This window comes from Neolamprologus multifasciatus, chromosome 3 (genome assembly GCF_963576455.1).
Source record: "Neolamprologus multifasciatus chromosome 3, fNeoMul1.2, whole genome shotgun sequence".
Classification (NCBI taxonomy): domain Eukaryota; kingdom Metazoa; phylum Chordata; class Actinopteri; order Cichliformes; family Cichlidae; genus Neolamprologus; species Neolamprologus multifasciatus.
The window spans coordinates 37,107,783-37,122,944 of NC_140441.1; the positions used below are offsets into that span (position 1 = coordinate 37,107,783).

General features: G+C 38.4%; 1 long non-coding RNA gene across 1 annotated transcript; it reads left to right on the forward strand.

Annotated features, from left to right (window-relative positions):
* The first annotated feature begins 825 nt into the window (after positions 1 to 825).
* Positions 826 to 6,452, forward strand: LOC146522969 (uncharacterized). The gene is made up of 3 exons (XR_014871171.1): positions 826 to 932; positions 2,667 to 3,017; positions 6,211 to 6,452. It is a non-coding gene; the product is annotated as an uncharacterized LOC146522969 (long non-coding RNA).
* The last annotated feature ends 8,710 nt before the right edge of the window (positions 6,453 to 15,162 follow it).

A 15,162-nucleotide genomic window follows, 5' to 3' on the forward strand; every position in this document is an offset into this window, starting at 1 on the left:
TATCCTCTTATCAGGCTAAACGTCCTCGGTTATTTGAAATAATCCGGTCCGATACCACGTAAGAACAAAAAATGTATGATTTTCTGTTGTAACCCGCAAGCTGAATGGTGATATAACGACACTCATCTTTCACTTTTACATTAAAGTAAAACGTGACTCCGTGTCTAGTTGGTTGTAATGGAGGTATGGAGAGATCCGCCCTCCCTGGCCATTGCGCGCCCCCGATAAATGATAACTCATTTGGCCTGTCCGCCAGATTACCAATCCAGATCTGCTTTGATGCCTGGCTTTTGTTCAAATTGTGAAGCACTTTGTAACTCTATGATTTTGATTTTAAAATTAACTAGCTATACAAATAAAGTTGTTATTATTATTATCCACCGCTTTTATTTCCTGGTTTGTGATAGTGACTCCTAAAAGATGGTGCGTTCATTATTAAATTGTAAATCACAATGTCTGATTTCCCGGTCGGCATTTTAATATAGAACTTCCCCTCACTAGGAAAGTCGAAGCAGCCCCAGCAATCCAGAGATAACACCAATCCACGCTGGCGGCACTGATCACAAACAGTGAGTAAAAACTTTAAGCTATAAATCTGTACTGTCACCGACGGACTCAGCAGAGCACTAATCGCGTTCTATCCATTACTGTGCTTCAGCGGTGTTTTTAAGCGCAACAAAATAAATTTTATGCTGTTTTGCTAGTAATACCTGAATTACTCTGCCTTGATACAAATTAAAACAAATCCACTGTTTCTTTTTTTATTCTGTAACACGTTAAATCGGGGCTGATGTGAACGCGGCAGTCCACGACATAGATCCTTTCGGTTTAACGAGAGCCCGAATCTAAATAGAAAGTATATTTACGATCTGTTTCTTGAGCTAGGGCAATGAAATGTATCCAACTTATCGTGATATTTGGACTGTTTGCAGGTAGGCTTTGGTTTTTAGAACGACGTTAAGTAGGTTTTAATCTAAACAGCGAGGGCGCGGACCCAATCTTTTCTCTTATTCGTATGGTCTTTCTGTCTATAATCGGGTCGCACCTTCGTGTTTGGCAGTAAACATTCAGTAAATGTTATTTTATAGCAGCAGATTTTGGTTCAGCGTTAATTTTCATTTGGCATCACGGAAAAAAACAATTAAGGATTAAAACTTTAGGCGTCAGTGAAACTGAAAACCTTCAGATTTGACCAAGTTATAACTCAGAAGCCTATCTGACTATGGAGAGAAATCTTAAACTGTTTACACGTTTCTTTGTACTCTTTTGTGGATTCAGCTTACACAAAAGTCACTAAACACAGTAAATCTTGGTCTGTAAAGTAACACTTTGGAGGCTAACTTCTCCCCAGATAGCCTATTAAAATAAATTTTAGGACCAAAGAAGCATTTCTTTTACCGAAAAGGAAAGTAATTCAGAGTATGCCAAAATGTGATCATTATTTCATAATAAAGAAAGCGATCGCTATAGACGGTAATAATAATAAGACTGTCATTATATGTAAACGGTGACATTTATAACTGCAAGTAATGAAATTGCAAGAGCATGGCTATATTTGGCCTGCATTGTCCTAAATATGAAACAAGAATTACCAAGAAGTTAAATATGTCAACTTCTTAGTTATTAAGGCACTTTTAATCAAAATGTAAATAAATACAAACCATTATTTAGAACTGGCAAGTTCTCCTGGATTAATGACCAGTGAGGAGAGAGAGAGCAAGGTTTCTGTCTTCTCTTCAGAATAAAAGAACTGAAGGAAAAATGTCATGTGGCAAGAAAGTTGCCAACAAAGTCAAGTAACAATCCAATTATAAAAAATAGAAGTAGAAAAAAGTTCGAAAAATCAGCCAAATTCAAACAGAGCTCAACACTGTTTTAATTTGGTAGAGATTTTACTCCAGATGTCCTTCCTCATGCGACTCTCCCATTTATTCAGGCTTAGGACGACCTGGAGGACATTCACTTATTAACCCCTGAGGATGGATTTCTAGTATAATAATAAAGAAAATAAAAGAACTAATAAATGCTAAACTGAAATAAGCAAAGTCACTATGAAGATGACACTAAACTGAAACAAAATTTAAAATAAAACCAACATCAAAACAAAGCAGTTTTAAAAAAATCTCTATCATTATAATTTCAAGGTATCTCCTTTATACCCACAAAAGTTTAATTATTCAAGATATATTTATTAAATCATCACATTACAGTATATTACAGCATACGTATCAGTTGTCTTAAATTGAAGAGAATGCAGGCATGTCTGCAATACTGAGTAGTTCACACTTAAGTGGCTTATATGAATATGTGGGACCTGCAATAATATGGATGTTTGGGGTTAATGTCCATTTTAAATTGAATGCTTTCTGGGTTTTATGTAAAGTCCAACGTAGAAAAGTGCAGAGTTAATAGTTTAAAAAAAACATGAATGATTTGATCTGTAGTCCTTATAAGGAGTTGGAACTATTCTTTCTTTCAGAAGCAATAAACCTTTATCCAAGAATGTAAAAGCTGACATTTGCAAGTTGAAGCCCAACTGTCTTTGAATTGCTGCTTTAACCTTTAATATTTTTAAATATTCAACCTGGTTACACATTGATAAGACTAAGATCTCCTCCACTATGCTGCATATTAGTGTCATCTGTTTTTTTTTTTTTTATTTACAGAAAGGAAGACAGAATGCCCTCTTTCTCCAGAATATTTTCAGGAAACAAAGCCAGTACAAGCAGTGAGTGGCAAGAACATTATTCTCCCATGTTTCCCAAAGTTTGATCTGAGCGTAGGACATGATATACTGGAGTGGCATTTCTATGAAAAAGAAATCTACACCTTTGAGAAAAAAGGACTGGTCCGAGAAGAGAAGTACAACAAGAGATTATTCACTTCTACTGAGGAGCTGGAAAAAGGAAATGCCTCAATTCAACTCTGTGATGTGAAGGAATCAGATGCTGGAGAATATTGTTGTTGTATTGCAACAAAAACAGTACCAATGCCAAAATGCACTAAAATTAATCTTGGTAAGAGCTCCACACAACATACCTATAATTGTTAACATATTGGTTTTTCCCTGGGGATTTTACAAGAGGTGGTTGCTATTAATAATTTGGCTACTACAATCAGAGACCAGTAGTACCTCTTATCATTTTTTAGCAAAAGTTGTCAATCTTATCTTTTGGTAAACCAAATAAATCACCTTCCTAAGAAACATTAAGGGATATAAGGTACACATTGCTTGTTCAGGGTTAAACCTTGGCTTCTGAGGTTCCTTAATTCTCCGTGGCGCTGATTCAACGAGGTTCTGGAAACATTAATCAGAGATTTTTTTTGTCCATATTGACATAGCATCACAAAGAATCACACAGTTACTGCAAATATGTCAGCTGCACATTGATGATGCAAATCTCATCTTCCACCACATCCTAAAGGTGCTCTGTTGAATAGATCTGGTGACTGTGGAGCCCATTTAAATATGTTTTTGCTATGTTGAAGAAACCAGTTTGATCTGAGCTTTGTAACAAACAGCCATCAGAAGATGGATACACTGTGGTCATAAAGGTATAGCCCTTTGATGCATAGTGGTCACTACAGTGAACAGCTATTCAAAGGCTGTTTTCTTGTATTTGTGTCAGTGTGATGGTATAGTTGCACATAAACCACTAAATTGGACACTGATGTGTCACTCTATACCTTGCCACCCACTGGTTGTTTAATGTTACCATAGATGTATGATGTGTTTCATTGTAATTATTGTTATTTAACCCTGTCATGGATGAATTATGACAACATCAATCAGGATTTTTTTCTCAAGTATTTTTATTCAACTTTTCATGCCTAAAGATGGATGAAAATTCTTAAGAGACAAATCCTGATTGAGGTTGTCATAATTCATGCATGAAAGGGTTAAACATAGTAAGCAACAAATTTTTGCCATAAAAAAAACAACACATTGTCCGTAACAAAATACAGCTGACAGTGGTAGCACCTGGTGCATCATTTGCTATATATATAGCTATAATATAATATAATAATAATAATAATAATATAGCTGCTTTAAGGTTTGATATGTTTTGTGCTCAGAAATGGTCTTCTGCATACTATGGTTGAATTGAGTAGGTATTTGAGTTATTGTTCCCTTGCTATAAACCCAAAGTACTCTTACTATTTTTCTCTGAGATTAACTCTTCTAATTTTACATCCAAAATAACAAAACAAAAGTATTTTTCATCTTTCGAGAAACCATTTGAATTTTCTTTCTAGCCCAAAATGGATGAGGAGTTATGGTAATGTGAAGCACACATGGTAAAATTTAGCTCATTTTTTGAAAAAAAAAATGCTACCATGATACACAGAATACCCCTGTAAAGTTTGCCTTCATTTCTTTCAGAAATGGCTAGAATTTTGCACTTTGCAGTTATTTATTTGTAAAAAAAAAATGTTTGGAATCATGTATGTTTTCGTTCCACTTCTCAGGTGTACACCACTTTGTATTAGTCTTTCACGTGGAATTCCAATAAAATTGACTCATGTTTGTGGCTGTAATGTGACAAAATGTGGGAAAGATCAAGGGGGCCGAATACTTTTGCAAGCCACTGTAGAAGAATTTGTTGCTGCGCTGTGTAAAGGTTTCCTCGATCGCTGCACTAAAGACCAGCTGTCAAAAGTTGCAGATGAGTATGAACTTGATTTAGGTGGCCATGGTGATAAACATTGTAAATATACTGTGAAAGCTGAGATTAAGATGCAGTTAAGTGAAAAGGGCGTCTTGGTGGCTGGGCAACAGGGAACTGGTCAGCCAGTAATAGCGATACTGCAAGTTTTACCAGGAAATTTGACTTTTGAGCAACAGAAAGAGCTAATGTTGTTACAAATGTCATATGAAAAGGAAATGCAAAAGTTGGAACTAGAGAGGCAGAGGATGGAATTGGAAAAACACAAGTTGGAGGCTGAATCCTGTTGCAGTAGCTCCTTTGGGTTTGAACATGGAGTGTGGTGAGTATGTTGAATGTGACATGGTTGACAGGCCTAAGAAGTCTTTTTTGCCTTTGTTGACAGGGATGGGTTTTTTACTGTACCTGGGGTGGAACACCAAAGTCTCAGGATTTTGAGAGACACTGGTGCTGTCAACTCTTATGCCGTGGGGTCCATTCTCCCATTTTCAGATGAGACTGCCTATGGGAATAAGATTCTTATGTGAGGAATGGGGTTGAGGGTGGTTCTGCTTCTGGTGCATAGTTTCATCATTGAGTGCAAATTGGTGCAGAACGATGTGCTGGTGGGGGGTTGGGCCTGCATTGCCAGTAGAAGGAGTGGATATCATTTCAGGTAATAATTTAGCCAATGGTCATGTTGGGGTAAATGCGTCATCACCCCAGTAGTCACAGATTCACCTTTGGATTTGGCCTGCAGTGAGTTAATGAGTGCGCAGAGAGCTGACCCATCCATGAGACTGCAGTTGGGGATGAAAAGTGTGGTTAATGGTTATTTTTTGCAGAATCTTATTTGGTGAGGACATGGGTGCCCCATGGAGTGGACTTTGTGGGGGATCCACCAAGTCGGTGCAGCCAAGTATGTCAGCAAGTTTGATTTTCTGAAAGGCTATTGTCAGGTTCCCCTGTTAAAAGGAGCACATGAAGTGGCGATATTTATTATTCCTTCAGGACTGTTCTTATAAAGTGATGCCATTTGGTTTGAGCAATGCACCAGCTACATTTCAGCATCTTATGAATCTCGTTGTGGCTGGGTTGGCTGGGTGCCGTATATTTGGATGACTTGTTGGTCTACAGTGACTCTTTGGTTTTTCATAGAGTTAGGGCACAGTTTGACCGTTTAACAGAGGCAAAGCTCACAGTGAATTTTGTGAAATGTGATTTTGCTCGGGTGACTGTGACTTACCTGGGTTGAGTGGTTGGGCAACGGTGTGTTGCTCCAGTAGAGGCTAAAGTGATGGCAGTCGAGCATTTTCCACAACCTTCTACAAAGGAGTTGATGAGATTTCTGGTGGTGGGGTATTATCTTGGTTTCTGTAAAAACTTTTCCACCGTGGTTGCACCACTCAGCAACTTGTAGGAATAATAGGAGTTTATTTTCCTTACTAAGGTTATTGCTATATACCTTTAGTATTCTAGGTCTTTACTAAAAACTAAAATGAGAAATCTAGATATCCTTATATGAATGAGTATATTCACCAAGTAAATATTTTTTTCATTACAGAGCTGAAGAAAAGGGATCAAGGAGAAGGGCATGGAAAAGATAAAGTGGGTGAGTACATTTGAGTGCCATTTTAAGGAATAATCCCCCGAATATTTAGCTAATTATGTGTAGTTAAACAAAGCGGTATGCTTTCTTTTTTATCTTTTTTATCTTTTAACAGCAGCATGTCTGTTTTAAAGCTTATGTCATTTGTCTGCAGATCTAATAAATAAGAAAATAATTAATACAGAAAATGTAACCAATCCAGCAAAAACAAGTAAGTAAAATCTCAGTTTCAGATTTTTAAAAATGCAGCCTGTTCTTGTTTTTATTCCTGGGAGTAGGCTTATGATTTCAAAGGTATGCATTAGGTGTCTATACATTTATGTAAAGTACATTTATGCCATGACACAGTGTTAGTGGCAATAGTGTGGAAGACCTGTGGCATCAGATTTTAACATATTTATATATGTTAAGGGGTGTTGTTTTAATGACCTGTATTTTAACTCAAACCATCTTTACCTAAACTGGGAGTAGTTTAGGTAAAGATTATGGTTCTCTTTTACAGGGAAACAGTATATTTGTGGCCTGTTTTTTTCAAGGGAACAGTATTTACCTGACAAAATAACAGTATTTATAGCCTTGAAAAAAACGTTTTAGTTTTGTGAGTTGGTTTTTTTTCCACATAGAACTGTCATTCTATGTGGAAAAACAATTAATAAAAAACAAAAAAAAGCAATAAAAAAGCTTTGAAGTGTAGTAATAGTTTTGCTAAAAAAATGTTAGTTTAATGAATGTTGGCTTTTAAACAATCAAAGCCTGGACTGCATGGGACTTTTATCTCCCTTGACTCACTTCAATATTTCTTCGATGCTTACAGATCCTACTGTGGTATGTGTGGTAGTGGTTTTGTCTGTTCTCCTTGTTGCAGGTATTTATAACACATTTACAGTAAATATATGTGTTGTCTTGACAGATTCATTATGACCCTTTAATTATTCAACATATTGTACTCATTTATACTTTTTGATTCAAAGGAATCAATTTTGAGTGCATAAATACACCTTCAACTTTGACCTGTTGGTCAAGGTAGAGACATGAAGTTAGAAAAAAATAATTCGAGTAATGTCGGGTGTATGAAATTACTCAAGCTTCTTCTTCTTTTTTTTTTTTTTGTTAAGGTCTTATTTTCATATGCTACAAGAAGAACAGTGAGGAGCAAAGGTAGAAACGTTAGTCAGATCCTTATTCCTTTTACCATGGATTTCACAAGTGTGTTGAAAAGCATGTTATAAAAATGCATCAGTGTACAAATACTAATGGAGGTTTTGTGTTGTATAGTAATCCAAGACAAAGTGAACAAAACAGTGGAAACACAGAAGAAAATACAGGAGTAAATCTGGAAATGGAAGGGACAACAGCTCATTTAAGACAGCGACGGAAGTGCTCTCTAGCTTGATGATAGCAAATCACAACCATGGAACCATCCAATCTTAATAGGTTGTACAGTGTAAAATGTTTTCAACATAACAATCTGTTGTGAAGGCCTGCCTTAAAAATTTAATTTGAGTCAACAGTTTGTTTTGTAAGACAGTTAAATGTTATATTGATGCAAAATCACATGTTGTATAAACTCTTGGGTTTACTTGATTTTCTTAATTACCCAAGCTTCCTAAGGTAGCTATATGAACTTGTAAATCAGTTTCATTTTAATTATAAAAGTTATTGGACTTGACGTACATTTAAAAAAAAAATTGGTGTGTATTAAAATTAAGTTTTCTTTAAGCCTTCCAACATCTATGTCAGCACACCTGTTTGGTTTGTCTTAATCTTACATTTAAATTGGTACATTGATTTAAATTGTTTTTTAGTTATTTATGCTTCGGAATTAAATAAAAAATGAAAACAGATTTAAGTGTATCTAATCATTCCATGCAAATCTGTTACAAGGACATGATAAATACCCATAAACATCCAACATTAATCATGTATTGCTCCATCTCACTCATGTGTGAATAAAAAAAAAAAATCAGTGAGGGGTCAAAATCCAAGACTATGACCAAAATGGCGCCACGTATGGATGCCCTGGTACTTCAGTGCGTTACTTCTGTTTTGTTTTTGTGCATAATTTGTGTGTCTGGGCACTTCTGGGTATTCATACACCAGAGAGGAGCTTCTTAACTACAGGACTGCAACACCTGTGGATTTATTTCTAGTATTTGTCGCATCTGCGGCAGATTTACTACAGACTTTGATGAGGAAAGTGAGACGCCGAAGGAGAGGAAAGTGAGCCGGCGCACTCGTGCGTCTGAGGAGACGCGGACTACGAACTCCTCTTCCTGGGATCTTCCTTTCCAAAGTACGCTCACTCCGGAACAAAACTGATGCGCTGGCCCTGATGAGAAGCATGAACAGAGACTTTGCCTCTTCCTGTGTCTTATGTTTTATGGAGTCGTGGGTCTGTGAGGACATCCGGGAATGCGCGATCAAGCTGGAGGGGTTTTCATGTGCTCCGCGCGGACCGGCAGGCCTCTCTCTCCGATAAGACCACAAGTGGAGGTGTCTGCTTCTACATTAATAGTGGCTGGTGCACAGATGTGACAGTGATTGCTTGGCAGAACTCTTCCTCTCTGGAATACCTTTTTATTCACTGCAAACCGTTTTATTCTCCGCGGGAGTTTGCTTCATTCATTATAGCCACTGTTTACATCCTGCCAGATGCGGATGTTCAGGCAGCTCAGTGCGCCCTCATTATTCCTCTTGGGGACTTTAACAAAGCCAATCTGAGCCAGGAACTCCCCAAATATAAACAGTATATTAAATGCCCGACCAGAGAGGAGAGGACATTGGACCACTGTTACAACACGATTAGCGGGGCCTATCGCGCGGTGCCCCGTGCTGCACTCGGACTTTCTGGCCATGTCATGATCCACCTGATCCCCGCGTACAGACAGAGGCTGAAGCTCTCCAGACCTGTCATGACGACTAAAAATCTGTGGCGTAACGAGGCTGTGGAGGAGCTTCGCACATGTTTGGAATCTCAGACTGGGACACAATTAGGGCTGCTTCTAACAGCTTGGATGAGTTTACGGACACTGTCACCTCCTATATCCACTTCTGCAAAGACAGCATTGTGCCATCACGCACCAAGGGGGCTCAGAGTAGACCTGGGGCAGACTCAGGACATTCTGGAAAGATTATATCTCTCGGCTGGCCAGGGAACGCCTTGGTGTTCCCCCAGACAAGCTGGAGGAGGTGGCTGGGGAGAGGGAGGTCTGAGCTTCTCTGCTTGGGCTGCTGCCCCCACGACCCGGCCCCGGATAAGTGTAAGAAAATGAATAGATGGATGGACTTACTGTAGCTGTTAGCTAAAATCGCTAATTTAGCGTAGTTTGCTCTGGGTTCAGCTTTGACAAACAAATATGATTCCAAATATGATTCCAAAGTTGGTGTCTTGTACCCTCCTAGAGGGCACAAGACACCAACTTGCAGAAACGTGGAAAAGAATGTCCAAACCATAGTATTTTAGGTTTATTTGTCTTACACAGCATCCCAACTCTTTAGCTAAATTAATAACTTTAGCTAAAGTGAATAGTTAGTGTAATTCATTAGTGCAGCATTACTGGCTCACCTCTGCTTAAAAGAATATGATATATGACTACTACAGTGTTTAACTACCATAATAATTCTTACGTTACTAAGTGCATCCTTAATTTTTTTATTTATTTATTTATTTTTTACATACTGCTCCATTATTATGTTTGACAGACATCTTTTACTGATGTTTGTGCCAAAAATGGAGTGTCCACTGAAGACTCAAGATGGTGAATCTCTGATTCTCTACGCTTTCCCATTGATCCAGCTTGTGCCTTCGTCAAGACAAGAGACATTTACTTGACCACACTCTTACATGCTCTGTACCTACATCACCATCCCTGACAGTTGTAGCTTGGCCCATCAGAGGTTGAAATTATCAGAATGTGTTATTTTGCAAAGTGCTCTGTAGGGTTCCTAAATAAAATATGGCATTGAGGTCATTTCTTTTGAATTCTTTTTTAATAATCTCTTCTTCTGAAATATAAGAAACTCTCCTGGTTTTAATGCCACTTTGGATTCCCTTACTTTCTGTTCCACTCCCAACCCCAAATAGATGCTGATAAGCTGACACAGTAACATGGAAGAGGGAAAGAAGTTTGCAAGGGCTACTAAAAATAAACCTTATTCCTAACAATGAAAAATGTAAAATAAGAACAATAATAAAGATAAAAGATGAAGTAACACAAGTTTTCTTTATTTTTTTTTGTAATCCAGATGATCATCCAGATGTCTGTGACGTGTGAAGATAAACACCATAATGGAAGGCCTTTGTCATCACATGCTTAAACTCATCATATATTTTTTGCAAATGCTGAACAGGCAGTCAGACATGCTGTAACTGTGGGGTAGAAAACTGCATGAACGCCATACTGCAGGAGTCTCAAACTCCAGTCCTCAAGGGTCACTGTCCTGAAACTTTCCCATGTGTTCCTGTTGTAGCACACCTGAATAAAATTAGTAGGTCATTAGCGAGACTATAGAACTTGACTGCATGCTGAGGTGGAAATTCAGCCATTTGATTCATGTTACAGCAGCTCATGAGTGAATAAACATGGTGCAATAAAAGTACTTTTATAAGTATATTTTTCCAAACACTTACATTTACTTAAATTTACTTGAGCAGGGTTAGGGGTTGCCACTTCAGCGTGGAGTCAAGTTCTATACTCTTGCTAATGACCTACTAATTTTATTAGGTGTGTTGCACCAGGGACACATGGAAAAGTTGCAGGACACCGGCCCTCGAGGACTGGAGTTTGAGACCCCTGCCATACGGAATATGACAGGTGAGGTTGAACTGCATGAAGACTCTTAAGTTTCTCTTCTGGCAAGACAGGAATGTGGCCTTGGCCTGTGAGCCACTGTAAGGATGTACTTAGAGTAGAACTGGACTGTCACTGGCCTCAGACTTCACCTTTTCAAAGACAACGCAGTTGTTTAGATAAAATATTAGATATTATTTACCTTTAAATGCACAAAGAGAATTTAGAAATGTAATTATTGACAAGAGTGAACAAGCACTGTTATTGTAATCTACAGCTGTGGCCAAATGTTTAGAGAATGAGACGTGTTGTTTTTTTGTTCTTTACAAAGTTTGCTTTGTGATAGTGATAGTTGTTTATCCTATTATATCACTTCAAACAGAGGTGATCTAGTAATGCTGCAATAATGAATTAAACTTTTCACTTTAGCTAAAATATTAAGTTAGCTAAAGAGTTGGGATGCTGTGTAAGACGGGGGTGTCCAAATTCAGAGGCTGCATCCTCCTGAGGACGCACTTGTATGCCAATTATGTCACAGTGACGCAACAAAGGCTGTCCAAATTCATAGACTCCTTTAAATGTGTCCGCCTTTTCACCAGATTTGGAGGATGGGTCGGGTTTATCCTTTGTGGTCCACCATATCTCAGAATTTATAGTGCGGCACAGCCAATTCCATTATCCAACAATGGCTGGAGCTACTTAGTTTTAATATTACTCTAATTACTCTTTCTGGGTCACAAAATAAACTTTTAGGATATTTTAAGGCAAGAATGTAGCTGTGTAAACTTCAAATATCTGCCCGGTTCATCAAGACATCACATATTTGCAAGTGTCTGTTACCCACCAGCCTGATAGCTAGCTGGGGGTTCAAGGCTAGAGTTGGCGAGAACACCGGACTCCCGGAAGATCATTTTCAAACCCCACGCGGTCTTTCGGTACTCAGATTAAACATGATATCTAAGTCACGTCAAACGGAAACCTGATTAAACAGAAATGTGAGATGTTCGAGAATTTACGCCAGTGTCCTGTTATATTTTAGATAGCAAGGAACAGACGGCTGAGTTTGACCCTCACCCTCATCCATGACCCTCACAGTGCTAGCAGGCTGGTCGAGATGGGTGTAGACATAATTGAGCAGATAGATGATGGTGTCCTCAGCTCCAAGGCAGGGCTGCTAAGCAAACTGAAGGAGATCCTGATGTGACCTGACTATAAGTCGAAGCTGGTCCAGGATGAGTCTTTCCAGGGTCTTTATGACATGGAAAGTCAGTGACACAGGCCTGTAATCCTGGAACGTGGTGTCTTTGGTACAGGGATGATACATGATGTCTTCCACAGCACTGCGACCCTTTGCAGACTCAGACTCAACATAAACCGTTTGTGAAAGACTCCACAAAGCTGGGGGGCAGAAGCCTTGAGGACACAGAGACTCACTCTGTTTGGCCCAGCAGACCTGCCTGAGTGGAGTCTCCTCATTTACTTCTGAACATGGTAGTGAGTGAAAAGGATAGGTAGGGGAGGGGTGACAGGACTTTCCACTCCAGCTTTCTCCTGTAACTGCCCTTAGCCCCTCTAATCTTGTCCTTTAATAATACCAGAACCCTTTACACCTCCCCTTTATTGCCCCCTCTGAAAGCCCTCTTCTTGTCATTGAGGAGTGCTGTGATGTCCTTAGTCGCCCACGGCTTGTCATATATATAAAAAGAGATGTATCTAAAAATAAACTCTTTGAAGCTCTTGCAAAGTGTGAAGTTCAGTAACTGTAGTACCTGTTTTGTACAGCGCTCTGGTTAGGAGAAAATGTGTAGCCATTGGCAAATGAACATGCTCAACTGTCACCCATCCTAAACAGCAGGGCATTATATCCAGTGGTGTCTTTGTATGCAAGGTAGGTAAAATGCTCATAGTGTATTGTTCTTGAATAAACAGATTCTAATGAATAGAAAATGGTCAGCTTGCAGAACAAATTCTATCAGGGACAACAATACACTACACTGTTGACGAGGAGGGGGTTGCTACGCTGGGACTGGACATAGTGCTCTCTCTGTTCCAAAACTTAGGTATACCTGAAAAATGGCATTTGGATCTTCATTTAAAATATTTATATGTATAAACTCATTGCAGCATATATTTTCAGATTGCCTTTCCCAGCTATGCTAAGCCTGTGACGAGAGAAGCTCTGGTGCAGAAACCGATGAGTGGGCATGATAACCAAATCAATACCAAAGACTGAAGCACCTTAAAATTAGTTACTTCAACCTCACTGCGTGAAATGTCACTTTTATGCACCAACTGAAAATGTATAGTTCAAGTAACTTGCATGCCTATGCACTTCAAAGACACTGGAGCACCTAAAGGACACGTGAGGACATCGAGCGATTCACAGATAAGACTTTTGCCCACAAATCTGCAGTATCTGAACATTTAAACATTCTTAGTTGCTTTACTCAACAGCCTGACTTTAGATGAATGACTGTGACAGTCTATATGTGTATTATAGGTTATTCTTTTATTTTCAGTCACTTGATCTATATCTGCTTCAAAACCCCATGACATTCAATTTTTACTAAATCGCATTATATTTGTTGAATGCATATGCACATCCATAAAGTATAGACTTGGTACTCCAAATTAATTTACAGTCTAAAAATTTACTTTAAATGTTTTTAATTTACTGCAGAATTTACAGTATGCAATCTGAAGTGAATATTAAGTGAAATCACCATTTCTACATACAAGATGAACATAGTTCTCTCATTGGAAAAGTGCAGAAGGGCCAAAACTGTGGTTCCTATAATAATCACATGATCATTATAGACTAGTTGATTAGACTCACATGTAAACAATGTCAAACATTACTGTAGAAATAAACAAATTTACAGGGTTAAATTTGTTGTCTCTATGGATCGTGTCCACATCATAAAAGCTGTAGAAAGGGTGTATTTTTTTTTTCTTCTAATAACTTTGAATAGTGGAGTGTTGTGGAAGTTTTCCACTTAAATAAAGCCTGCAGACGAGCGGTGAGCGGTAGCTAACATTCTTTAATCAAAGCACACAAAGACAACAGACAACCAAGCTTGATGAAGAGCCTACATGACCACGGGGAAGGGTCTGCAGAGTCTCACTGAGCCAAGCATGGCTCTCAGTTAACCCTTTAAGACCTACCATAGAACCAAGTCCGCCAGAGCTTATATTATATTTTTACATGCTGTGGAGCCATTTTTGGGAGCATTTCAAGTTGCTATACATCAATACAACCATTACAGCCTAGATTTTAATAATATGTATGAATTAAGTGCATAGTAATTACATAAATTGCAAAAAAGTGCAATAAACTACAAAAAAATTGAAAATCGTTTTTGTTTTTTTAACATATATTTCTAGTTAGAGAAATTTAAGAGGCTTATCCCTCAAAACTGTAAATACAAAAAAGTTGCACAAAATGGTTTCCCACCACAGGAAATTTATTTTGAGTGTCTTCATAGTTTTATTTTTGAAATACACCAATTTCTATACACTGCAGGAAAAACGAAAATAAATATTATAGTGCAAATTTGCAAAAAAGCAGCATATGCATCAAAATAAACTATTTCCAGCAGTGCAATATGAGTCCTAAGCATCTCAGAAACGACACAGAAAGTCATAAACTCAAACATAACTTTTAAAAACACCAGTATAGGCTCATTGAGGCCGGGACGATAAAAAATACATTTCCGCGAAAATGACGTCACTTCCGGTTTCGGGCAGGTCATGGCGGACATGCGATAGTTCGCGCTGACGTCTATTCCAATGTAGGAAGTGTTACAAACAGCTGATCGGATCGGCAAAGCGTGTTTCTGGAATATTATGTTTTTGTTGCTGCAAGCGCTTTTTATGCAGTTTTTGCAAAGTTATATGTGGAAGGAAACTGTGACCTAGGACAAGCTGATGGCATATAATGTAAGTACAACTCCTCCGGTTTCATATGCAAAAAAATTTATTGCGCTAGCTCACGTGGTTGCAGAGCTACCGGGATTTAAAAATAGTTACGCAAAACAGAGCATGCCCGCTCTGACCGGTTTTAAAGGGTTAAATACCTTCTCCAGGAACAAAAGGCAGTACACAGCTGTTTCACACC